We start from the raw sequence: 25550 nt of genomic DNA, 5'->3' as shown, positions 1-25550 counted from the left end.
CCTCTCAAATCTGTGAGCAATGGGAGACAAACCTGCCATATTTCTGGTCCAACATCTACAAGATTAAAGCACAATAATCAGGACATATATATAAAAATATTAAAAATTATAAAACTCTTTCAAAAATAAAAATAAAAAAAAATGAGTTTGTTACCTCCGTCATCCAAGTGTTCCTCGAGTGGGAGTACTATGTCTGGTTCACCCCTATAGTTCATCCAAGCATAGGGCCAATCCTTTACAACAATGAGATGGCGATCTAGCCACTCGAAGAACTCTGGTCTACATGACATCTGTTGGCTGATGCCTCCTCGATGCATCAAAATGGCCCAACGACTAATCTGCGGTTCCCATGGTGATGGCCATGTCACAGCCACCTCCTGTCTCTGGAAGATGGGGAGCCATTCCAAGATGAACGGTACGAGGATCGAGCTGTATCCAAACTATTTGGTGTCTCCTCGCTGACATTTTGTCAACTGTCATTTGAGGTTGTCTGCTACCACCTCAGCCCAATTGAACACAGTAGGATTTAGGCAGTCAGTAGCCAGCCGGAGTTGTGTTTTGGTGGCCTCATGTGGGGCCTGCGAACCAGATGCTCTAGTGATGGTGGAAAGAAGGACTCTCAAGGACAAGTTAGCCACTGTGGCAATCTTCAGTTTGCCACCCTTATCCAATTTTTGGGCCTCTGGACACATCCTCCCTATGAGCATATCCATCGTTTCCCCTGTGATCTGGGTACCTGTCATTCGGGGCCTTTCCCCCCTCCATGATAACCCTGTCAAGAAATAGATGTCGTTGGCATCAATTTCTAGCTCTTGCCCCTGGATGTTGAATTTCCCCTCATTCGGATCCCATGCTCCAACCAGATATTGGAGTAGGTCCAGTTGTGCTCTCAGATAGGGCACCATAAAAAATTTCAGAAGCCCGCAATTTCGGAGCACGTCCAAGCAATTTGGATCCCCCATGGCCAATTCATCATCATTGCTATGTTCCTGCTCCTTCCACTCTATCACCATGATTTTATCCCTGCAAACACACACATTGTAATCGTAAGCACTCTATTTGTGTTTTAAACCACGTGAAATGGCTTAATTTTTGTGAAATTTTGGTTATCGACGCTCGTCGCGCCTGTTTTTCAAACAGGTGTGCCAAGCCAAAATCCACCATTTAGAAAATTAGGGCTCTTCACGACTGTTTGGTGTACAGTCGCGAAGAGCTCTATTTTTCTCCGTTGAAAATTCTGGCTCATCACAGTCCTGAGCTGGTGACCCGTGATGACTGCCGTGAACATCCTCATTCCAAAATCTTCCTATATGATGGCTAAAATTACCCAAAAATGAGCTACATTCTATTTAAAAATGCAGGACAAAGTGGAGTGCCTACCTAGACTGGATGAATTTGCCTACAAGCTTCTGAAACTCCTCCAGTCAATTGTTGAAATCACAAATGCACGAGAGTAAAATTTCACTCCAAGGTAAAAAGGGAACAGTAAATTGATTTTTACCTCATAGCCCTTCTTATAAGCTTTTTTGCAAAAGTAGGGTTTGGAAATTAGGGTTTTTTGGTCTATTTTTTAGTATTTCATGCATGTTTACATCAAAATCAGATCTTACATTTGCTTTTGTGTAGCATCAAGTTTCAAAGTACTCTGGAGATGATTCACGCGTTGTGTTTTATACTTCTTCAAACTCGGTAAAAACAAAAAAAATTCCTTTTTTGAGTAATCTTTAAGCTCCTTTCTGACTCACGAAACATGAAAAGATCGTTGAGCTCTTATCTCTTTGACATCGCTAAAGGCTACAACGCGTCATCTACCCAGTATAAGTTTACTCCTTTTACGAATTGGTCTAGATTACTTACGAAAAAGGTATGCGTTGATCTCTCATGGTCAATAGGTTCCCTTGGGTATTGTTTTCTACCTTTTCAGATTCGAGGGACAAATTTACGAAAAGGGATCTTTGGAGTTTTCTTTTCCATGTCTTTTTCAAACTCTCTAAATATGAAAAAGACTCTGAGTTTTACCTATGTTGGACTCGTTAAACCCTGACGACATTGGACTTGTCATTATGATGAGATTGAGCTTCTCCTTCCTAGGGCTCGTTAAAAGCTGATTAGTTCGGATTTGTCCCAAGGAAAAACTTACATTACAAGCATATGCTATCCCATTCAAGCTTGTGTTTCAAGAATAATTGGGGTACTCACCAGCAATGGTGCGGGAAAATTTAGAAGTAATTTGTTGGTTGTATTAATTATGGCAGCTTGTCACTCTTGAACATCAACACTCTTTCTACTTCGTGTCAAGGTGAGATATCCTCGCTTTATCATTAGCCTTCCTAGTTTTGGGTTATCCATTTTGCCTCATTCCATCTGATCCCTGTTGCATCATCATGACCTTTGATCCCTTGGTACCAAAATGTTGTCGCACTCCAGAGTCGTGTCGTCGATATGTTCAAGAACTTAATCCTTCCATCGTTTATGCCCTTACACATCTTCCTCTGAGTCTCTGTTTCATCCACATTTATCATGTTCCTTTGTCTCACGTCGATGATGTGGAAAATATTACGGCCCTCCTTCGACCGATTACTTCCTGTCAACCTCAACTCATTATCCGAGAAGTTGATCTAGACACTCCTTTCTGGTACCTTGGAGCTTACATGCCTTAATGGCAAGTTCTTCACATTCGACGATAGGCTTTCATCATTGGCCTTCGATTGAGTGATTTCATGGGTGTTCAACTTCATATCATTCTTCACACTTCATGGATTGTACTAGCGGTACCTTGAGAACCATTGACATTATTGGTGGTCTCTCTTGCACTTGTTAACAGTTTTCATCATTGACCGGTAATCGAGCAATCTTCTAGTATGCTCGACTTCAGCACATCTATTCACATATTAGAGTTTGTACCATTGATCGGGTTGGGATTCAAGACCCTGGGTCCAGATTACACGAGCCCAGGTTGTGCAGATTGGTTCATGATTGTACACATGACTCTTTTGATTGGATGGTTGTAACCATACCTGAGTCTTTCATATGGTCCTTTTGATTGGGTGGTTGCATCCATACCACAAATCATTTATGCTTATCTTATGGATGGCTGCGCCCATGCCTTATGCACATATATTTCCTTTCACTATGTACTCATGTATCAGAGATATCAGTTGTACTTGCGTTGCAGGTTCTCTGCAATGGTGTTCTGTTTCAGTTATGGATTCGTAAAGCATTTCACCCCTCCCACTCTCTCGGCCTTCATGCTTTAGGGGGCATCTGTTACACAGTAATTTGTCATAGACCCCGCACTCCCTAATTTTGGACATTTCCGGTCCATATTATTGACATCTGCCTTGTGCCATGTTGCAAATTATGTGTCAAAGTCTTCCTTATCATCTCAGGAAGAATATTACAGTTTAATTCTCTTGGAGTAGACCCTTTTTTACTTGTGTTTCTGGGTCGTTGCGGGACAACAGTTGTTCCACCCATGAAGATGGCCAAGATTTCATTAGCCCTAGCGAAGTCTTCGCTCTGTCTTTGTGTTACACCAGCGACAATCTACTTTTGGCAAGTCTTTTAAACAACTCGTGAAAGCTTCGAAGTATAACAGCTTCATGGGCGGTCTTAGGGTTGGTTGTTGGGTCAGATGAGCTCGCATCTCTCTTTTGGGATAGTTGTTCCATCTTTTGTGCAACCCCTTAAAGAGATAAGCTCTTTCTCCCATCTTTTATGGAAGCTCCTCCGCCTATAAATACTTCCTGCATGATTGAGATCAGCTAGCTTCAGAGTCCAAGAATTCAATAGTAAGTGTAGAGAGTTTTTGCTAGTGTGTGGAAGTAGCCTCTCATGTAACTTAGTTTGGGATGGTTTTGAGTGGAGTTGACTTGATTATAAGAGTATTCTAGTATTAGCCTTTGGGTAGTAGAGAGAGTTGTCCATCTTTTTTAAGAAAGTATACGAGTGAATGATTGTGGGGACATGCTGAAAGGACCCTTCGAGGAGGCTTATGACGTCAAGGCTTGGTTGTAAGTTCTACTTTGATTTATATTAATACAAATCAACAACTTATTTCTTATATCATATGTCTAAATGCATAATGATAGCTTTAAGCTCCTTGACTCTTTAAGTATATAGTTTTTGTCGTACTTTATTATGTTTGTGGTTGTGTTCTGTATGTTGATTTCAGGTACAAGTGATTAGAAGAACAAAAGTTGGAGAAACATAACAGGAACTCCATCAAACAATGGTTTGAAGGTAAGCCTCCATGGCACCAACTTTCTAAGGAAATTTGCTTTGGTATTGTCTTTGCTATGACTAGACCCACTCTAGGGTTAGAGGGGTTGCCTCTGTCCACAGAGGGAACTTGTCTGTGTCACAATGAGACATAATGTCACTCCCATCAATGGAAAGAACGAACTTTTGGCCTTCGCAGAGATCATGTTTGGTAAATGCCTCTTGGAAACAATGTTGGAGTGTTATCGCACACAACCATCTCTGACCCCACTAGACACATAGTTGGGTCTCCTTCCTTGCCCAACTGATGGAAATGAAACTTGTACAGTGCATTGTAACATTAGTAGTAGTAGCAGTAGTGGTAGCAATAGTAGTAGCAATAGTGCGAGCCATCATGAAGCAGTCTGTGTATAGATGATTTGTGGACCATGGACTTCGACGAATGAAAGACACATGATGGCTTAGGAGCTGGGTGTGTCTTCATTGACCCAAAAAACAAGAAACATTTAATTTCAAGAAGCTTGGAGTTCGAGTGCACAAAAAACATTGCTGAATACAAAGCACTCGTATTGGGCTTGCAAAAATCCATTAACCTCGACGTGGTTGCACTCAAAGTCGTAGGTGATTCAGAAATAGTGGTACAATAGATACGTAATACCATACATTGTTTATCACCTCATATCAAAAGTTACCAGCAAGAGGTATGGCGACTGATATCTAACTTTCAGGCATTAAATATCACTGTTGTACCAAGAATGTGTAATGCAGCTGCCAATGCTTTGGCAAACAAAGCTTCTGGAATGTCACCGCTTAGGGATAGATTTACTGTTGAAATTTTGTATAGACCTGATCCAAGATCTTTTGCTTATAGATGTGTTAAAGAATCACATGTAGAAATTGCAGCTTAACCATACAAATTTAATGTGCACATGAGAGAAGAAGAAGAAACAAATAAAGCATGAGAAGAAGATAAGAAGCTTGATAACGGAGTTTGTCCGACTTGGACTACGTCTCCAGGCCCTGCTCGATCAATGGGGAGGCCTTCATTCATTAAATGGCATGAAAAAGAAGAAAACAATCATCAGTTACAAAAAAGGATTCTTATACCTCCATTCTGTAAAATGGCTGAAAAGTGCAGAACTCAGATGGAGAAATGGATAGCAACATTGCGTTCGTGGCATCGAAAAGGGTTGAAACCCTATAAAATTTGTCAAGTTTTGACAAAATGAACTTTTGCCCCTCTTGGAAGCTCCTGCCTCAAACTGCGTGCACTATCCTCTCCCCTTGCACTTTTCTACGTCCATTGAGTTTTATAACATTTTTGTTACAAAGGCGCTTAAAGCGAGGAGTCTGTTTGTTTAGAATAGAAGCCGTTCTAACGAAAGGATCGGTGGGCGTGATGAATCCGACCATCCGACCTTTCTTTGCAACAAATCCTCGAAAATAGCCTTTTTTTGTTTAAAACAATAATACACGGAAACATTGAAAAATCTGACCACAAAGCTTTAAAGCCAGAACTCAAATGATATCAAATCTGCCCTATTCTCCTGTCGGGTCCGCACTTATCGCAAGTCGCAATGGCCCTGGGGTCTTTCCTTTGACTATGTTGATCGTAGATATGATCTTGACCATTGATCTGTTTTCTGATCCGACGATGGATATCGCACGTCGCTATCGGCATATCGCAATCACTATGGCCCAGGGGTTCTTCCCTTATACCTTGGCATACGCCAACGCTGATCACTGACGCCAATATCATCGATATTGCATTTCACCTGGTTTGGGTCCCGATATCGCATACATCCTACCCCCAATTGTGATAAGTCAGAGATCGCTGATTGGGGGTTCCTTCCACCTGGCCTTAAGTCCGCCCTTGGAATGCTTCTGATTGCGATTTTCCTTATAAGGCTTTAAACCTATTTTTAGAAGAAATGCCTCCTTTTTCAAAGGAACAAAGGCAACTTCTTTTTGCGATAACTTCATCATCCGAAGTCCATTTTAGCCCATTCAAGTTGCAGTAGATTCAGAATGAAAAGATCTACACAATGGGACTATTTCTAGGAGCATCCTTGGACTTTCATTTTCCTTTGTTTCCTGCAAGTCAACCCAGAAATTTGACTGCTTCTATCTCCTTCATTCGGACTCGGATTGGAGTGTCGTTTGCACCGTTGGAATCAGGGCGAAGAGCACTTCGATCTGATGTCAAGATAATTTCCTTTCTGCTACTTTGAATTTTGATCTTTTCGCATGCCACTATGTCTAAAGATCCACCTAGATCAATCCTCCCCATTGAGGAGCTTTTGGACCACCAAAAGCCTTATTAGTCAATTGGCAAGTGAGGGAATTATTCCCTCACTCTTTCCTTCTCTAGCCATTTTGCCTTGCTAGGGTGCATCCCCTTGAAACCAACTCGAAGGTATTCCACATCTCCTCATCATGAAGTCTTGGTTCTTCTGTCAAGGATGATGTTTTTAGGTAACTCATTGAGATACTCTGGTGCAAAATCATCAACTATGGGAACTGTGCCCACCTCCCCGGTGTCCATAATTAGTGGTGGCTCATATAGCTTTAAGTTCTCCACATTCACTACGGAGTACATCGGCATATATCGGTAAATCGAGATGAAAGGCATTGTTTCCAATCTTCTCCAAAATGGTGAATGGACAATACCAAATTGGTCACAACTTCTTCCCTTCTCCCTTCATCATATCCTTGCTGATATGGAACCACACTTTGTCGCCCACTTGAAATTGATGGTCGACTCAGTGTTTGTCATGTCAAGCCTTGTAATGAGCTTGACGTTTCTCCAACTACTCTTGTACTGCTTGGTGAATCAACTAGATCCACTGAATGAACTATTGCACTTTGTCCTTGTCATTACGTCCACTGGAGTCATCTTCCCTTCCAAAGACCATATCAAAAGGGTCCTTTTCCAGGTAGCCAAAACATGTCTCAAATGGTGAACATTGTGTAGATGAGTACACTGCTCAATTGTAGCAATGTTGCACATATGGAAGATGCTCATCCCACAACTTAGGATGTTTCCCACAATAGCCTCGCAACACATGTACCCTGGTGCGATTGACAACCTCTGTCTGTCTATTAGTTTGTGGGTGAAATGTTGTGCTTCTTTTCAACTTGGTGTCCATCATCTTCCATAAGCTGGTCCAAAACTCTCCGAGAAAGTGAGAGTCCCGATCTGCCACGATCGATGTGGGCAACCCAAAATGGACCCAAACATGCTGAAAGAAAAGATAAGCAGTTTGCTTTGCAGTGATCTGCTTTTTACAAGGCATTAAAATACACATCTTACTAAAACGATCAACGATGACATACAAATAGTCGTGACTCTTTCTGGACAAAGGAAAACCTCCTACAAAGTCCATCGACACACTTTCCCATGGATGACTCGGAATAGGGAGTGGTGTGTAGAGCCCGAGTTTTCTATTAGAGGGCTTTGAAACAGAACACATCACACAACCCTTTACATAGCGAGTCACAATGTTCTTCATATGAGGCCAAAAACAAAATCTTTGTACATGACATAAAGTCTTTTCGACACCAAAGTGACCAGACATAAGAGAGGTGTGGGCCTCTCAAATTACATGTACTCGTTCCCCTATGGGAATGCGTAACTTACCAAGGTGATACAACAATTTCCCCTGCAAGTGATAGTTTTCCACCTGTGAACCATGGGTTAGTTTTGCATAAATCTCCTTAAAGTCATCATCGTTAGCATATTGTTCAGCATAACTCTCAAAAGATAATGAAGCATTATGAAAAATAACAGAAGCAGAAATAGGAGGGCGAGATAGCATATCGGCCACTTTGTTGTTAGTGCCCTTCTTATATTTTATTACTAGATGAAACTATTCAAGAAAACCCATCCACCTGAAATGACGAGATTGTTGCAACTTGGTTTGTGACTGAAGGTACTGCAACGGCTGATGAATTGTATGGATGTTGGTCTCCTTGCCGATCAAGTAGTGTTTCGAATTTTTCACACTTTGAACCAAGGCATAAAGCTCCTTGACATAAGTGGGATAGTTTATCGCACCCTGAGAGAACTTCTTGGAATGGTAATATATCAGCTTCTTTTGCTGCATCAGTACAACTCCCATGGCATATCTGCTGGCATCTATCTCGATCTCGAATGGCTGTTGGAGATCTGGTAAGGCTAAGACTGGTGCGGTGCTAATCTTTTCCTTCAATGTTTCGAAGGACTTCTGTTGTTTTCCTCCCCATTGAAAGACCTATTTCACACTTATCAATGTGTGCAAAGGTGCTGTAATAACCGAGAAATTGGCAATAAATATCCTCCAATACTGGACTGCACCTAAAATGTTGCGGTCCTCGGTTACACTAGTGGGCTTAGGCCAATTTACAATTGCTTCAACTTTAGAAGGATCAATTTTTAACTGACCGGGACCAACAATATGACCTAGGTAAACCAAAGAGGTTTTCCCGAACTCACACTTTGACAATTTTACATAGATTTTTTCTTTTTTCAATACATCAAACACTTTCTTCACATGACATACATGTTCATTCCAACTTTTACTAAAGACAAGGATATCATCTAGATATACAAGAACAAATTCATCAATGAAAGGCCTAAAGAGATCATTCATGACCCTCATGAAAGTGGTTGGAGCGTTGCAAAGTTTGAATGGCATCACCATCCATTCGAACAACCCCTGTTTGGTCTTGAAGGCGGTTTTCCACACATCCTGCTCTGCAATTCAGACCTGGTGATAACCACTACACAAATCCAATTTGGTGAAATAGATAGAATTCTTTAACTGATCTAATAAGTCATCAATGCGTGGAAGAGGGTAATGATTTTTCACCGTGATTTTGTTTAGTGCTCGGTAATCCATGCACATCCTCCATGTGCCATCTTTCTTTGGCACTAAGACAATCGGTGAGCCACATGGAGAAGTGCTCGGTTTGATGACCCCTTGGTCCAGCAATTCATGCACCTGCTTTTTGATTTCCTCCATCTCAATGGTTGACATCCTGTACATGCCAATATTTGGTAAAGGAGCATCATGCTGCAAATGGATCTCATGTTGGATTTCCCTCTACAGAGGGAATCCCTTCGATTCCTGAAACATCTCATCATAGTTAGAAATTAATTCACATAATTCCTTTTTATGTTCCTGATCATAACCATGGAAAGCATCGACTAATTTTTCCTATTTTCCCCTTACAACCATAAGCATGCAACCCTTACTAGAATTCACCAACCTTTTCATTTGTCCTGCACTTACAAGGCTGGCATTGATTTTAGTTTGATAAGCCCTTACAATATATTCTACCCCATATTTTGTGATTTGGTATTTTTTTTCATGACACAAGAAGATTGCCTTTCTATCATATAGATATGGACTCCCTAACACCATGCCACAGATATCCAATGGTATCACATCAAGTTTTACCTCATCCACTAACTTAGAAGCAATCACAAATTTAACATTACACCGCTTAGTTACATTTATTTTTGCTTTATCATGTATCCATCCAAGTGGGTAAGGTTTTGGATGTGGTGTAGTTTCCAAGCCTAGCTTCTTTACCAAGGATTCTGAAATTAAGTTTGCTTGGGATCCAGTATAAAATAGAGTTTCCACTTTCGTATGATTTATGATAAACCTAATATGAAATAGTTTAATCTCTTTCGTTCATTAGGAAGAGACTCATCTATTGAACTAGTGCCTTCTTGTGATTCAGAATTAACATGAGGTGTAAGAGTACCTTTTGTTCCTATGGCTGTGATTAATGCTTCATCCCCCGAATCAAATCTAAGGTCTTGCTACACAATTGCCACTATCTTCTACTTTCATTTTCTTCCATACTTCTTTGGTCTTTTTTCCGGGTACTGTTTCCAATAGTGATCGTCGTCATGACCTTCCTTTTCGTAGTGATTGCAATAAGGATTTCCTCCTTCTTCTTTCTTGATTGATGCCATCTTTTTCTCCTTTCCTTTCCATTTCACTTTAGGTTTTCCCTTGGGAGGTTTGAAAGGTGGTTTCTTGGAATGATGATCTCTTTCAATTTTGCCCCTATTCTCAAGATGAATTGCCTTCACACTGGTGGAATCAACAGTAGTTGGTTCAAACAATAATAATGAATGCCTAATGTAACTATGTAATGATCCAATATACTTAGTTACTACTTCAGGTGAATCAAGTGCAATACCCAAATTAAGGGCTTGCTTTCTAAACTCCTCTTTAAAACTTTGAACATCCTAGCCTTTGCCTTGCCTTAAATACTGCCAATTCATCAATGTTTTTTGCTTGTAATCGAAGGGATAAAATTGTTCCTTTAACATAGAAATGAAATTAGGTCATGAGGAAAAAAGGTTAACCACATTGTTACTGCTTTCCAATTTTCTCTCCCACCAGACAAGAGCGGTGCTGCTCAGCCGAAGAGAGGCCAGCTGAATCTTTGCCTCATCCTCCATGATCTACTGAATCCTGAAGTAGATCTCAATCTGCCTAATCCAATTATTAAGCTTTTCTGCATTACTTGCACCATTAAAAATGGGAAGATCAAATTTGACATCTAATTTAAGAAAATATTTCTTAGATGCATCCCTTGAATTTCTACGATTATGGTGATGAGAGGAAGAAGAACTTTCACTCGTGGAAGGAGAAGGAGGGGGCTCTTCTCCACCATTTCCATGCGTTGAACCTTATTCTTTTGGTTTTCTCTCTTCTCCTTTCTCTAGCCTTGAAAGAAACTAACCGACATTCTCTACCATTGAATCAAAGGTCTTGCGGAAATTGTGCTCCTCTTCAAGACAAGCCTCTTCATTTGCCATGTTTCTCTTTCGATGTGCACGCCTCACTTCGGGATCGAAAGGCTCTAGTTTCCCTTCACCTCTTCAGAGCCTGTTTCTTGCTAGCATACAAACATGCAATTCATATCTAAAAATACCTGCTCATATACCACTTGATCCAGGATCTTCTGCTTATAGATGTGTTAAAGAATCACATGTAGAAATTGTAGCTTAAACATAGAAATTTAATGTGCACATGAGAGAAGAAGAAGAAACACATAAAGCTTGAGAAGAAGACAAGAATCTTGATAACAGAGTTCGTTCAACTTGGAATATGTCTCTGGGCCCTGCTCAATCAATGAGGAGGCCTTCATTCATTAAATGGCATAAAAAAGAAGAATATAGTCATCAGTTACAAAAAAGGAGTCTTATAACTCCATTCTAGAAAATGGCTGAAAAATGCAGAACTCAGATGGAGAAACGGTTAGCGCCATTGCATTCATAGCATCAAGAAGGGCTGAAACCATAAAAAATTTGTCATGTTTTGACAAAATGAACTTTCTCCCCTCCTGCAAGCTCCTGCCTCGAACCACATGCACTATCCTCTCCCTTTGCACTTTTCTACATCCATCGAGTTTTATAACATTTTTGTTACAAAGGGGCTTAAAGTGGGGAGTCTGTTTGTTTAGAATAGAAGCTGTTCTAATGGAAGGATCAAGGGGCATGATGAATCCAACCATCTGACCTTTCTTCACAACAAATCCCTGAAAAAAGCCTTTCTTCGTTTAAAACAATAATACACGGAAACATTGAAAAATCTAACCGCAAAGCTTTAAACCCGAAACTCAAATGATATCAAATCAGCCCTATTCTCCTGTCAAGTCTGCGCTTATCGCAAGTCACAACGGCCTTGGGGTCTTTCCTTTGATTGTGTCGATTGCCAATCCCTGAACGCCGATATCATCGATCGCCAATCGCCGATCGCCAATATCGCCGATATCCTGACCATTGATCTATTTTCCAATCTAGCAGCGAAGATCGCGCGTCGCTATTGGCATATCGCAATCGCTACGGCCCAGGGGTTCTTCCCTTATAACTTGGCATACGCCGACGTCAATCGCTGATATCAACAATATTGTATGTTGCCTGGTCTGGGTCCCAATATCGCATACAACCTGCCCCCAATTGTGATAAGTTGGAGATCGCTGATCGGGGGTTCCTTCCGCCTGCCCTTAAGTCCACCCTTTGAACCCTTCTAATTTGGATTTTCCTTTATAAGGCTTTAAACCTATTTTTAGAAGAAATGCCTCCTTTTACAAAGGAACAAAGACAAATTCATTTTGCAATAACTTCATCATCCGAAGTCCATTTGAACCCATTCAAGTTGCAGTAGATTTAGAATGAAAAGATCTACGCAATGGGACTATTTCTAGGAGAATCCTTGGACTTTCATTTTCCTCTGTTTCCTACAAGTCAACCTAGAACTTTGATTGCTTCTATCTCCTTCATTCAGACTCAGATTGGAGTGTCTTTTGCACCGTTGGAATCAGCGCGACAAGCACTTCGATCTGATGTCAAGATAATTGCCTTTCTGCCACCTTGAATTTTGAGCTTTTCCCATGCCACTGTGTCTCAAGATCCACTTGGTTCAAGACCTTCTATCCTAGATAACATAACCAATTTATGCATGTTTGACGACGATCAATAGATACTACATTTCATGGCCAACACTAATATCTTCAAGGATGCAGTGATGGATGAAGACGAGCAGAAGCAGTCTCTAGGAGTTGGGGTTGAAAACAAGAGAGGAAACCTTATCCTCAGGGGCGTGGTATCTTTGGAAAATCTCTATGACTTGCAAGAAATGTTTCAGTGGCCAAGGAACAATAAAACACACAACTCTACCATAATGCACGAACTGATTAACTTGGGGACAGAACAAGATCTGAAGTTCATCAATCTCGGTTTGTGTTGCACACAGTAGGAGTGGAAAGTCTTTGTCCTCTTGTTTAAATAGTACCGAGATGTGTTCGCGTGCACATATGATGATCTGAAAACTTACGACATGCGAATAATCCAACACATCATTCCTGATCAAAGCAAGGGTCAAACCATATCAGCAGAAGTTGAGGAAAGTACATCTGTCACTTCAACCCCTCATACAGAAAGATCTCACCAAGCTGGATGCACTGATCATATAGAGAATTTGTCACTCCACAAGGGTTTCAAACCTTTTTCCTGTACGTAAGAAGTCTGGGGAAATCCGATTGTGTGTTGATTTCCAGAACTTGAACCATGCCTCAGACAAAGACAATTACATTATTCTGTTTATGGAACACATTTTGCAGACAATATATGGGGCACAAATGTTTTCCTTTCTTTATGGATTTTCAGGATATAATAAGGTCCTAGTAGTGGAACCTAATCAACTTAAAACTACCTTCCGTACGAAGTGGGGTACGTTCACATATAGATGAATGCCGTTTGGGATTGTGAATGCAGGTGCAACCTTTCAGCGTGCCATGGACATCGCTTTCCGTGGACTCATCAGACAGATCGTAATGGTTTACCTTGATGATGAGACTATGCTTTCAAGAAAATGGGAAAACCACATATCCCATGTGAAGAAAAATTTTGAGCAATGCCGAAAATAAGGGATTGCCTTGAATCCCAAAACGAGCATACTTGCAGTGTCTAAGGGGAACCTCCTTGGGCACATCGTTGCCAAAAGCGGGATCAAGGTTGATCCAGACCAGGTCCAGACTACTACATAGATCCCTCACTTAACCAATAAGAAAGCAATGCAATCCTTCTTGGGAAAGATAAACTTCCTCCAGAAGCTCATCTCAGACTATGTGTAGATAGTAAAACCAATGCAAGACATGATCAAGAAGGATGTAGTCTACAACTAAGGAAATAGGGAAAAGTTCGCATTCACCCCTGTCAAGCAGGCTCTTGTGGAAGTGCCTGCACTCTACAACCCAAATTTCAACAAAGACTTCCTGTTATACACCTTCACCTCCGACAACTCGCTTGTTGCAGTACTCACTCAGAAGGATGAGTTGAATGACGAATGTCCCATATCCTTCATGAGTTCATTCATTCAGGGACCCAAAGTCAAGTACCCTTCTGTTGAAAAACAATAATATGCAGTATACAATATGGTGAAACACTTCAAACCTTACTTGATGGAGAACCATTGCATAGTGTATGTGCCTCACCCAACAATCTGCTCACTTCTTGTACAACAAGGGCTAGGTGAACGACGTGCAAACTAGATGACGGACTTACAAGACTATGATATTGACATCAAGCCACTTCACACTGTCAAGGGTCATGGCCTCTTTAGGCTCGTAGCTGAGGTAGTGCACACACAGGAGGAGGAAGCAGAGCTCACCGGTTGGGAGCATGAAATTGAAATGTATGATGTAGTGCGAGAACCTCGCATTGCAACTGGAAACTCTTGGTACGAAGATGTGTTCCAGTACCTTGAGAACGGTACCATAACCTCTTACTTTTCCATGAGATAGAAGAGGGCACTATGCCTTAAATATTTATCCTATTAATTGGTGCATGGAGTGCTTTATAGAAAGCACAGTAAAAGAATCTTGATCAAGTTCCTAGAGGCACATGAACCAGAGAAGGTTTTGCAAGATCTGCATGATGGACCAGATGTGGGTCACTTTGCGGGAAATACCACTTCACACAAAGTTATGCAAGACAGTTTCTGCTGGCCCACATTATTCAAGGATGCACATGCTTACACCCCCAAGTGCTCAGTCTGTCAACAATGCACCGATAGAACATGAAGGTCAGTAGCCCCACTGCACCCTATTGCAGTGACGGAATTGTTCCAAAAATGGGGCATAGACATCATTGGGGAAATTTTCCCACATTCGTCGAAACAACACCACTACATTTTGACAGTGACTGATTATTTCACGTGGTGGATAGAAGTAGTTCCGCTTAAACAGGTTAATGACCAGGAAGTCATCAGCTTCCTCCAACATAACATCATTTCACGCTTTGGCGTCTCGGTATCACTTCTGTTTGACAATGAAACTTACTTTTCATCTTTAAATATTTATGATTTTGCATTGCAAAATGGTATTGTGTTGCAACACTCATGTAACTACTACCCATAGGGAAACGATCTCGTAGAGTCCACGAACAAAAACCTTTCCGTATAATAAAAAATATTGTTTACTTTGAGCAGCGTAACTGGCACTCTGCCTTGACGAATGCCTTATGGGCTGATCGTGTAACACCCAAACCTTCTCTAAATACCTCACCATACTTCCTAGTCTACTAGAAAGAAGCCATCCTACCACCCAACATATACTTGCCTGCACTTCAGTTGTCTCAAGAATCCTAAGGCAAGCCTTATCTGCTAGTTTAATGTACGATGGATACAGTTCACAAACTATGGGAAGAAAGGATGAAAGAAAGAGAAAAGTTTACACTTCACCAGAACCGTATCAAGAGATGGTTCGATAGGAAATCTGCAGGGAAAGTTAATTTCTATGTTGGTTACTTAGTCTTGAAAATGGATAAACCCCATGAAGACAAAGGCAAGCATACGAAGTTACAATCCCTATGGATTGGTCCGTACACAATCCATGAGAAGCTTGGCACACACACATATCATCTGCAATCACTTGATAGGAGGATTGATAACCTCGCTTTCAACGACCAAGATCTCAAGCATTACTTTTAGTAAGTCGAGGTTGCACCCCACGCTACGTACATAGTCTGTTTACTGCTTATTGTTTTTCTTTTCTTCTTTGCTTCCTTATTTTGTTTCATTTTCTTTTGTTTGTTTAGTATCCTTCTATTTTTTGTTTTTGTAAATAATTCCTACCCTTTACTGAGTTCTGGCTTTTGAATGAGTATGTGGCTAAGATCTAAAGAGTCTTGTGACACTGCAGCACTTGGCGTGTCCTATATTTGTCTTCTTTGTGCTTGGTTGTAACCTTCAGCCGATGAAGTCTTGATGGAAAATATGAGTTGTCTGCAAGGGAAGATTGGGTCCAACCATGAACCTACATCCACACTAGGAGGCCCCATACCTGTACTCATCCTTTTGCTTTGTATGATCAAGCTCATCCAACTAGTAGAAACGGAGAAGGGGAAATCTAAATGAACAAACCTATGTCAGATTTCTTACATGCTTCTCTGAAGGAACAACCTCTTATGTTCTCAATAAGTCGGGATCCCTCTTCTGCCCCAAAAATAAATAAGTGTCGATGCACAGACCTCTTAAAAAAAGTAAAAATACAAAGTCGAAAGAAGAAAAAGGCTTCCTGCCCAGAGAATTGAAGCATGCAACTCCATCGGGGTACTAACCAGGCTCGCTGGGAGTGGAGCAATGCGTGTGTCCCTGCGTGACTCTGCTAGGGTACTGTCCAAGCTTTACTGGTAGCAAAGCAACACCAGAGATGAAAACTTATACTTTAAAATTTTTTAACTCACGAGCCAAACTACCCTTCTTGATTTCAAAACACTATGATCAAGCTTAAACTTGTTGTTGTGTTCAACTGAGTTGGAAAAAGGTGAACCATTTCATTCCATGGGGTAAGTGGGGAAGTTGAAGTAACCTGCACAATGATTCAATACTTCCTCAAAGACCATGGCCCTTTTTTGTAAATGGACCAAAACAGAGAATCTGGAATTCAACCAATGTGTCACCAAGTGTTGTAGCAGTCGTAACACCCTCCAAAATTTTGGCCTGCATCCAATTTTGGAGCCTTTGTTGGGTTTTTTCTTGATGTTTGCAAGCACTCGGGCTCATCGTTTGAACACGTAGTGAGTATTTGCACCTTTCTCGCTTAACCATTGAACGACCATTTTTTTGCATGGTGGTCACAATGTCACGCTTGTAGCCATGTTCTGGCCATGCACAAGGTCCCCGCTTCTAGTTTCAAAGTTGTATTCTCTATAAAAACATCTGTCACACTCACACACAAAGTTGTAAGCATTGTTGTGCAAGCATTGTAGAGGTCGTTCAACGATCTATCACAAGTGTCATGCTTGTCGCTTGCACTGTCAGTCAATCACATTGAGTATATGTTGTCTTGATGGTTTGAGGCGTCTTGTCGTAGATTCATGTTGAGTGTGTGTTCAGAGGGTCGCATATGCACAAGTTCACTCACTGACACACTTTTTCATTTTGCTGAAGTTCTAACGACCAGATCACCCCCGTCCCCAACAACTGGACCCTCACTGAGCTGCATTTCGCAGTTTCAACCCTCAACGAACATTTACTGCTTCCCAGAATTGTGTAGAGCTTGAGGTTGTCTCCCAGGTAGCCTGCATTGCGCAATCCTAGAATCGACCGGATTGACTGTCAACCAGAATATCACAGAAGTTACTCAACAAACCATCTCAATCTACACTGCCACAAGCGAATCAACCAACCCTCCAGCTGGTCAACTGGAAACCTTGACCAGGAAGTGACCCTAAGACTTACTCCCCCAAAAAATTGTGCAAAATCTACAGACCTTTCCCACTCCACTGACTAGAGAAACTAGGAAGACATGCTGGACAGACACCCAGTGTCCATCACTATCTCCCTCAACAAATTATGCAGTTTTTCTACCCAGGCACCTAGTGAGCTGGCTCGCTGCTCACCTAGAAAACTACGATGATTTCATGAGTAGTCCCTCAGCTACCCAGCATCCTGCTCAGCTCATAAACTACGCAGAGGTGTTTACTAGGTCAACCTCCCAGCAATTACGTTGTTTTTGTCACCAGTACTCTCGCAGCCTGCTGTTAACTCCCTGAAGAAAATGCACATTTTTTCCCTGTAGCCCGCTGCTAGCTTCCTAGAGGAATTGTGTAATTTTTTTCTACCAAGCTCCTATGTTTCCTGCACTGCTTCCCTCAAAAAATTGTGCAAATCTGCCTCCCAACCAAGCCAAATCCCGCAGATAGTCACTGCTGATCTGGATTACCTATCTCAGCCTCTAAGTGACTTCTGCAAAATTTTCACTAGTAGTGCCCGGAGCCTGCATCGTCGCTTGAAACCTACCTTGTGCAGTTTCATATCCTTATCCTCTCTCCTAGTCACATGTATTTGAAAGCAAACACAATTCATCATGGTAGACTAGGAGGTTTATGGTTTTGATGTTGTCTTGTCATGAGTGATTTTAGATACGGGTACATGGATGAGACACGACACGACGATGAATGGGATGAACAAGGAGAGAACATGCGAAGAGATTTGTTCGCGAATAGATGAACAGACGATGCATGCGAGGAGATTTTTCCACGAATGAGCGATTCATGTGAGGATATTTTTTAGCGAGCAAACGAACATGTGAAGCATGCCAAAGTAAAAGAAAAAGAGCAATGTACACACATGACATCAAGCAAACACCAAGACCATCGAAGACTCCACATACCTTGCCATGTGGAGGTGAAGCTACGATACACCAAGATCATATCCATCACTCAGCAACACTGCAGCTCGACATGCACACTAGCAGCAACATGAACATAGCAGCACTATCGTGTCAAGTCGTGTCATGAGTCATGTCGGCCACATCACTACTATATTGTTGTAAATCAATGTAATGTAACGTGGAAGTCCAAAAGGCCCACATGTCACACAAAGAGTCATGTAAAGCTGAAGAGTCAAATAAGTCAAACAGTCATGAGGGAAGTCGAACAATCATAAGTGCCAATTTCACCCTTGGCTATAAATACCCCCTCATTTGTACATGCAAAGGACTTTTCACCTTGTCTCCTCCCACATAGCCTTGAGAGTCTATAATCTTTTCTTTAAGGAGCGAGTAGTGGCTCCAACACCTCTCTGATGGGGTTAGTTATGTATGCTGTGTCAATGTATCTTGGAACTTTCACTTAATTCAAAAACCTGGCACTAGGCCAGCGCATTTTCACACATGTATTGTAATTGTTTGTAAAACTAATATTGGAACACTTGTAATGCATGTTTCTTTAACCTATGTTAAAACAGTTGAAATTTTTCGGTTGTTCTAATACATATGTTTTTCAAAATGTGTTGTATAAGTTGTTAATGTTGTCCTACCCGCATGGGCTGCCTCATCGGACATGAGACAAAACCTTTCCATAAACTTTTTATAATCACTGTCATACTCACACAGACTGCTCTTGTTGAGTGTTATGCGTGTTATTCCTTCTTGTCTCTATGACTGCCACATCCGTGTGGACTGCTCCGCTAGAAGCTATGCATGTCTTGTTGTGTTGTGTGTCTCTGACAGACTTGGGACTTTTCCCTTTCGACTGAACACTCACTTCCACCCCCTCTCTCTGCGGTGAAATAACCTTGACACAAGTAACACTAGCACTCACTAGGGATGTAAACCTTGTTGTTCGAAGAAAAAACAGACCACTCCCACGTGCTAACAAGCAAGAGCTAAGGCAAACAATTAAGATAATGACAACCAGACCATCATACCAGATGAGTCTCCTACACTAAATGATGTGAGGTCTAGTTGGTACTTCATACTGGGGAGATCCCTTGAATGTTGGCGAGTCCAACACCATCAACAAAATCTATAACTAGATGGAGGGTGTAAAATGGAAACATAAACAACTGTTAATTAGCATGGATGAAATCCTAATATTTATTAATTAGCATGGATGGGATCCTAATATTTATTAGATGTCCCTAGAGTTGTTACTTTCTCTGTTACTTTTAAGACAAGCTATTGAACCATAAGGAACACTCACTCTTTTATTGATAATCCTTATTACTCTGAATATTTATCTTGAATTAGAAAAATGGATAGATAGTGAGAAGCTTCGACATGAAGATGAAAACCCTGATAACTAATAATACAGTATGCTCATTGTGCCGATGACTTACTCCCTAGCCTCCTATCATGAGCACCGAAGAGTAAGATAAACCTCGTCATTTTGTAATCCTTTGAACAAAAGTTAAAAGCCATATAGGATTTGGTATACATCTTTATAAACAAATGAAATGCGTGGAGTTTTAACGGAGATAGGTTTTCCTCCCTAGCTTCCATACATACCTCAAATAAGGTATATTTTGGATCAATGCCCATATTCTAATCTATTGGGAAACAAGAGAAATAGATATTCACCTCTCACCAACTTCCTTTTGAACCCCTTTTCATGCACTATCATTGTTTAACATGTCCAATTTGTTTCACATGTCCAATTTGTTTCAGTATGCTCCCTAATTAAGTTCTTGGTCGAGCCAAAATGAATCCAGGGCTCTCTCTTCTATGCCCACAGATCTATAACCTATTAGGTGGAGCGGATAAAAAATATTCTTCCCAGCCACACGAGATAAATATAATTGATGGAATCGCAGAGTGGTTGTTTTACATCTTGTATTTTTTTTGGGAATTGCATACACAACATGGTCTCCAAGTTGCGGTGAACACTGAATTGAGGACCTTGCAGAAATGTCGATATGAGACTCTTTTTTTGTTTCAAGATAAGTTTTCACGGAACCATGGATATTATGACATAGTTCACCTGAAAGTTAATTTGTGAAATAGCTACTGATTCAATAGCTTGGTTCAAGTCAATTTCCTATTTACCCATGGTATTAAAGAACCTTAGGTCCATTTCTGACAGCTCCATAAGTTATGTACTAGGAACTGGTAGTTTTGAATAAGTTCTGTTATGGTTTTCAGTTATTAAGTTAACTAATGTGAATAAACACTGCACGTTTTGATGCTCTTTCTAAAGTACCCACGAGATTTATTGCAACTTACTTCAATTTAATTTATGAAGCTATCTTTATTTCACTTAGTTCAACATGTGTATTAGAGCCAAATTTTGTCTTACTCCAACAAGTAATTTTTATTTTATTAGCATTTTGTATTCTTTATAATGCCACTTACAACCTTGATGCAAGCTTGTAGATTTTGTTACTGGGAGGTGGTCCAAGAACTTTCGTTGTATAAGGAAAATGTAAGATATTTTCAACCATGTTTGGAGTCTCGCAAATGTTTATTTCCGTGAGATATCTTAACCAATATTCAAGGAAGTTTAATTCAACAGTTCAAACTTCACTCGACTTTGCAGGTCAACAGAGAAGACTATCGTAATGTTCGAACTACTCTTAATTTTTCATCCGTAAATGGCCATTCTTGATGCGTGAGACTTTTTGTTGATGTTGTACCCAGTGTACCTGATTTCTGGAACGACTTAAGGGCAGACCAAGGGCAAGAAGAATCATTAATCAATTTTGATCTCACACAAGTATTGATGCATGAAATGGCTACGATTTGAATATCTGGGTTTGCAGCTAGTATTGTCATATGCATAGTTTTATTGTATTTCTCTCTAGGGTTGCGAACAAACCAATAGATGGAGTTATTACTGCCCTTCACATGGCACCACTAAATGGGCATGTAGAGTCTGTACAATTACTCCTGGATTTAGGGGCCAATATATCAACTGTGACAGTCCAAGATGGATCAACAATTGAACTTATAAGGTAATTAATAATGTAAGATGTTTAGACAATTCCCTTGGTGTTATCATTTCTCTTGTAGTTAATTTTCACCATGGTTTACTGATTTCATCAAACATGCCTTTGATTTAACGAGGAGACATGGCATACGTGTACATTTTATATGAAAAATAGATGGATCATGGAAGATTTTAATAAGTTCCTTAAAATGTCATTTTATGTATTTTTCAACTTATGAGGTGCACGTAGTACACCTCATCACTATGTTTGTATGGTTGAAAAATGGAGAGTGGGTATTTAGATGATTTTTCTTAATTTAATAATTACTTGTGATGTTTTTTGGATTTTATTACCAAAACAATGAAGATCACAAGAAGACAAAGTACACAAGATATATGCTCTAAGTCAAGGCAAAACTCTTCCAAGAGGAAAATCCAGAAAATGCTTCTCTTCCTTTTAGAATCTACTTACAAAAGAGATTTCCAAGTCCCAAAGACTACAACAAACCCTCCAAGCCCCAAGCCATCCCCCAGCCACACCTTCTTTGAGACAACTCCCACAAGTTCGATATTGCATCTACGCTACTGCAACTCTGGCCCCAACAACATGATTTCGACCTTTGCAATTTCGGCTCCTGCAATTGTTTGCAATTACAGCCTCCTGCAATTGCTTCGTAATTTCATCTTCATGCAAGTGGCAACATCACAAACTCTTGTGAGACAAGAAAAGAGAATCTTTGACAAAATTCGACTTCTACTCCTCTTCTTCGTCCTAAAGCTACACTTTTTTTTCTTAGCTATTGTAGATCAAACTTGTGTGAGATGAGTGACCAAATGACTAGAGTTCCTCTCCTTTATATAGCCTTTCTTGAGGGTCAAATTCCCTCCTTTTAGGCAGATTTTATCTACTTCTTGGGCCAACTTGGTCTTAGGCTTATCCATGGCTTTCTCTTGAGAAGATAATTATTTTTCTTAATTATAAATTAAATTACCAATAAATACTAATAAACATTCAAAAAGTTATCTTCTGATACATCTTACATTCTCATTAAAATATATATATATATATATATATATATATATATATAAGAATTGAATTATAAATTTATTTTAAATATTTATTTTACACATATATATAAAGAAACATATAACAAGATTTTTAATCATAAAGATTCATCCCCACTTCATGATAGATATTATTGTGTATAATAATATATTGCAATACCATAAACTAATATCATTGTTTATCAATAAAAAGTATCCAAAATATCATAACTTATTTTACATTAAAAATAATTTTTATATAATTTAATTTTTATTTTATTTTATAACATTTTTTATTAAATTGAAAGGAAAAACAAACATAAATATCTTTTAAATAAATTTTAAATTTATTAATTAATTAATTTATCATTATTATTAAAAATATTTTATAAAATAACTATAAAATTAAATAATTATTATTAAAAATATTATATACAATTAAATCCATAGTATCCGCATATTAATTATTAATAAATAAATTAAAATTACACTTATTAACACACTTATCCACATAATTATATCATTATTTTATAAACTTAATAACCTGGAATCAATTAAAAAACAAACGTAATTTAAAATTGCGGAAATCACATTTTTACATTGTGACCAGAATGGAATAGCGGACAGAATAATGGAGAATAGGATAACCGCATATCCCACGCGAGCACCCACATTGAACTCAACCAAGATTCTGTTGTAACGACACAAGTTAAGCAATTCGTAATTATTAATCCTTCGGCTACTTTCTTTTGCAATGTTCACGCACGTCATCAACTACACGTTTAACCAACGCCGTTTCATAACTGCACACAGTTGGAAAACGTCGATGGGTCAGACAATAAAATGGAGAGAGAAAAATAGTAACTTCATCAACCCAGTGTCTGTCCTTAAGAGTCCACTCTGTACAAACATAATTGCATAATTTCAGTTTCTTATAACGGCATTTAAACAAATAACTTTCCATTTATGAAAACAGTGATCAATCAAACAAATAACAAAGGAATGGGATACAGGCTAAATATAATTTGGAGTAATCTACCTAGGCGGAGGAATGGCCGTTTTCCATCACCACCCGGAAAATCGTCCGGCTCCGGCCGCCGGCAATCCCTCCGCCCTCCGCCACCCTCCCCTAGCTCCGCCACCCTCCTTCTCCGCCACCCTCCCCTGGCAATCCTGACATTCCCTGACAATGGATCCGATCGCAGCTGGAAATCCTGACATCCCCTGACAGATCGGGGACGAGCTGGAATGGCAGCCGCGGAGAGTTATTGCCGGTTACAATTTGAATTGAGGAGGTGCGATCCCGCGGCTGCTCACTCACCTTCCTCCTCGAGCTGGCGCCTCCCGCTCTGCAATTCCTCCACTCTGCAATTCCGCTCTGCAGCTCCAAACCCAGGTACAATCCGCTCTGCAGTCCTACTTTCCTGTGTTTTAAATTTCGACCTAGAAACAATCATCTTTTAATCATCTTGAGACCTGTAAACCTTGGTGGATAGCAGTTTCAGGCTTGTAAATCCAAACATACGCTTCTGTTGGTATGGAATCCTCACATCCTCTACGGGTTCATATATCCTGAAAGGGGCAGCAATATATTTTTTTAAGATATTTTTATGCCCGGGACCTGCACCTGGTGTCAATTACTAACCAGCACAAGCATGTCATGTCACTGGCAGGACATAGAACCCTGGTAAAACCATATTAACTACCCCTTCCACCCACCAAGAAAGCTGCATTGGATAATATAATAGAAACTGATACTACATACCTGAAATAGTTGGAAACATCCTCCTCCGTGAAGGTGCTTTCAGCAGGAAATGTCATGTAAATTTGACGGGATCCAGAGCTGACACCACTCAAATAGTAGGGATCTCATTCACTTGGCCTATAAGTTGTGAACCTGTTAGCATCCTCTGCTAAAACAATGGCGTGCTGACCATGAGGCCTATCAATGAGGCTTACTGTATTCTTCAAGCGTGCTAGTAGATTTGTCAAGCTGTATCCTGCTTTCCCATGCCTCTGGCTCTCAGTCAAGTATCCCTCGGCTTGCAGGGTTTTCCCAAATCTCTCGTAATAGAGTTGAGGTAGGGAAGCAATGGAAACAGGGGCCCGTCTTCCTCTCAATAATTCTTGAAGTTCTAACTCTAATCTCTCCAATGATTCCACAGAGAAAGCTTCTTCGAAGCGGGGATCCAAGGGAATTGAACTCGAGACGTTGTCAGAGCATGAATAACTGTGAGTAAAATGGCAGCTGGAGCCATGCTTGCAATATCCCCTCGCAAAATACAGGCATGGTTTCCAAGAAACTGGCTCACAGCTTACAGAAACGTCTATCATGGAATAAGATCGCCTGTGATTCAATCCTGTCTCGCTTCCATTCAAGAAAGAGAGCATCTCTGTATAGACATGACTATCATTTGGTAGGCTGTAGGAATCAAGATTCTCAGTGGGATAGAAGAGATGATCTTGGAGCTGACAATCATCCTTGAGGTTCAGTAACTAGTCATGATAGTCTGAAAATTTGTGATCACTGGGTAAGCTTTGCTGGCGGCTCAAATTGATAAAGTCGTTGTGCTCATCAGTTACAAAACGGTTTGGATTCAAGACTTCATGATGGGCGAACAATGCTGAATCCTGCTGTTGCTCATGTGGAATGTGAGTTCCCCCATGAAAGCCATTGGGTGCTGGAGAAGAGAATGAGCGAGACAACAAATTAGAAAACTGAGTGTAGCGCAGAGGTGACTGAAGAGGGGACGGAGATGATAAACCAAGCTCTGTCTTGGCCTTGGAAATCATGGACTGTAAGAGTGTATTAGGCCCAAATGCCAGGCGAATCATTTCTTGATCTCCCAGGTCTTGAAGAAGCAAATACCCAATGATCTTGGACACATTCTCTGGTTCTATGCTCTGAATCCTTGTGAACACAATCCTTGTTGCTTCATATGTATCCATTTTGCCTTCTATAACCGGAAACATCAAATCCATAATGTACACTGCATTACATTACATTTCCTACAACTAACTTAACTTCTGAAAAAACCACACAATGCATTTTCAAAAGCTCAACGTA

At 40.3% G+C, this 25550-nt stretch overlaps 1 pseudogene; it reads right to left on the bottom strand.

The window, feature by feature from the left end:
• Positions 1–476: 476 nt before the first annotated feature.
• Positions 477–25437, bottom strand: LOC149166964 (zinc finger CCCH domain-containing protein 18-like; annotated as a pseudogene).
• Positions 25438–25550: the final 113 nt, after the last annotated feature.

Source organism: Pinus tabuliformis, chromosome 5_1 (assembly GCF_031772625.1).
Source record: "Pinus tabuliformis cultivar Carrire ecotype Pingquan chromosome 5_1, CPIR1, whole genome shotgun sequence".
Classification (NCBI taxonomy): domain Eukaryota; kingdom Viridiplantae; phylum Streptophyta; class Pinopsida; order Pinales; family Pinaceae; genus Pinus; species Pinus tabuliformis.
The sequence above is the reverse complement of the archived record's forward strand: the minus strand, read 5'-3'. Positions and strand labels throughout refer to the sequence as shown.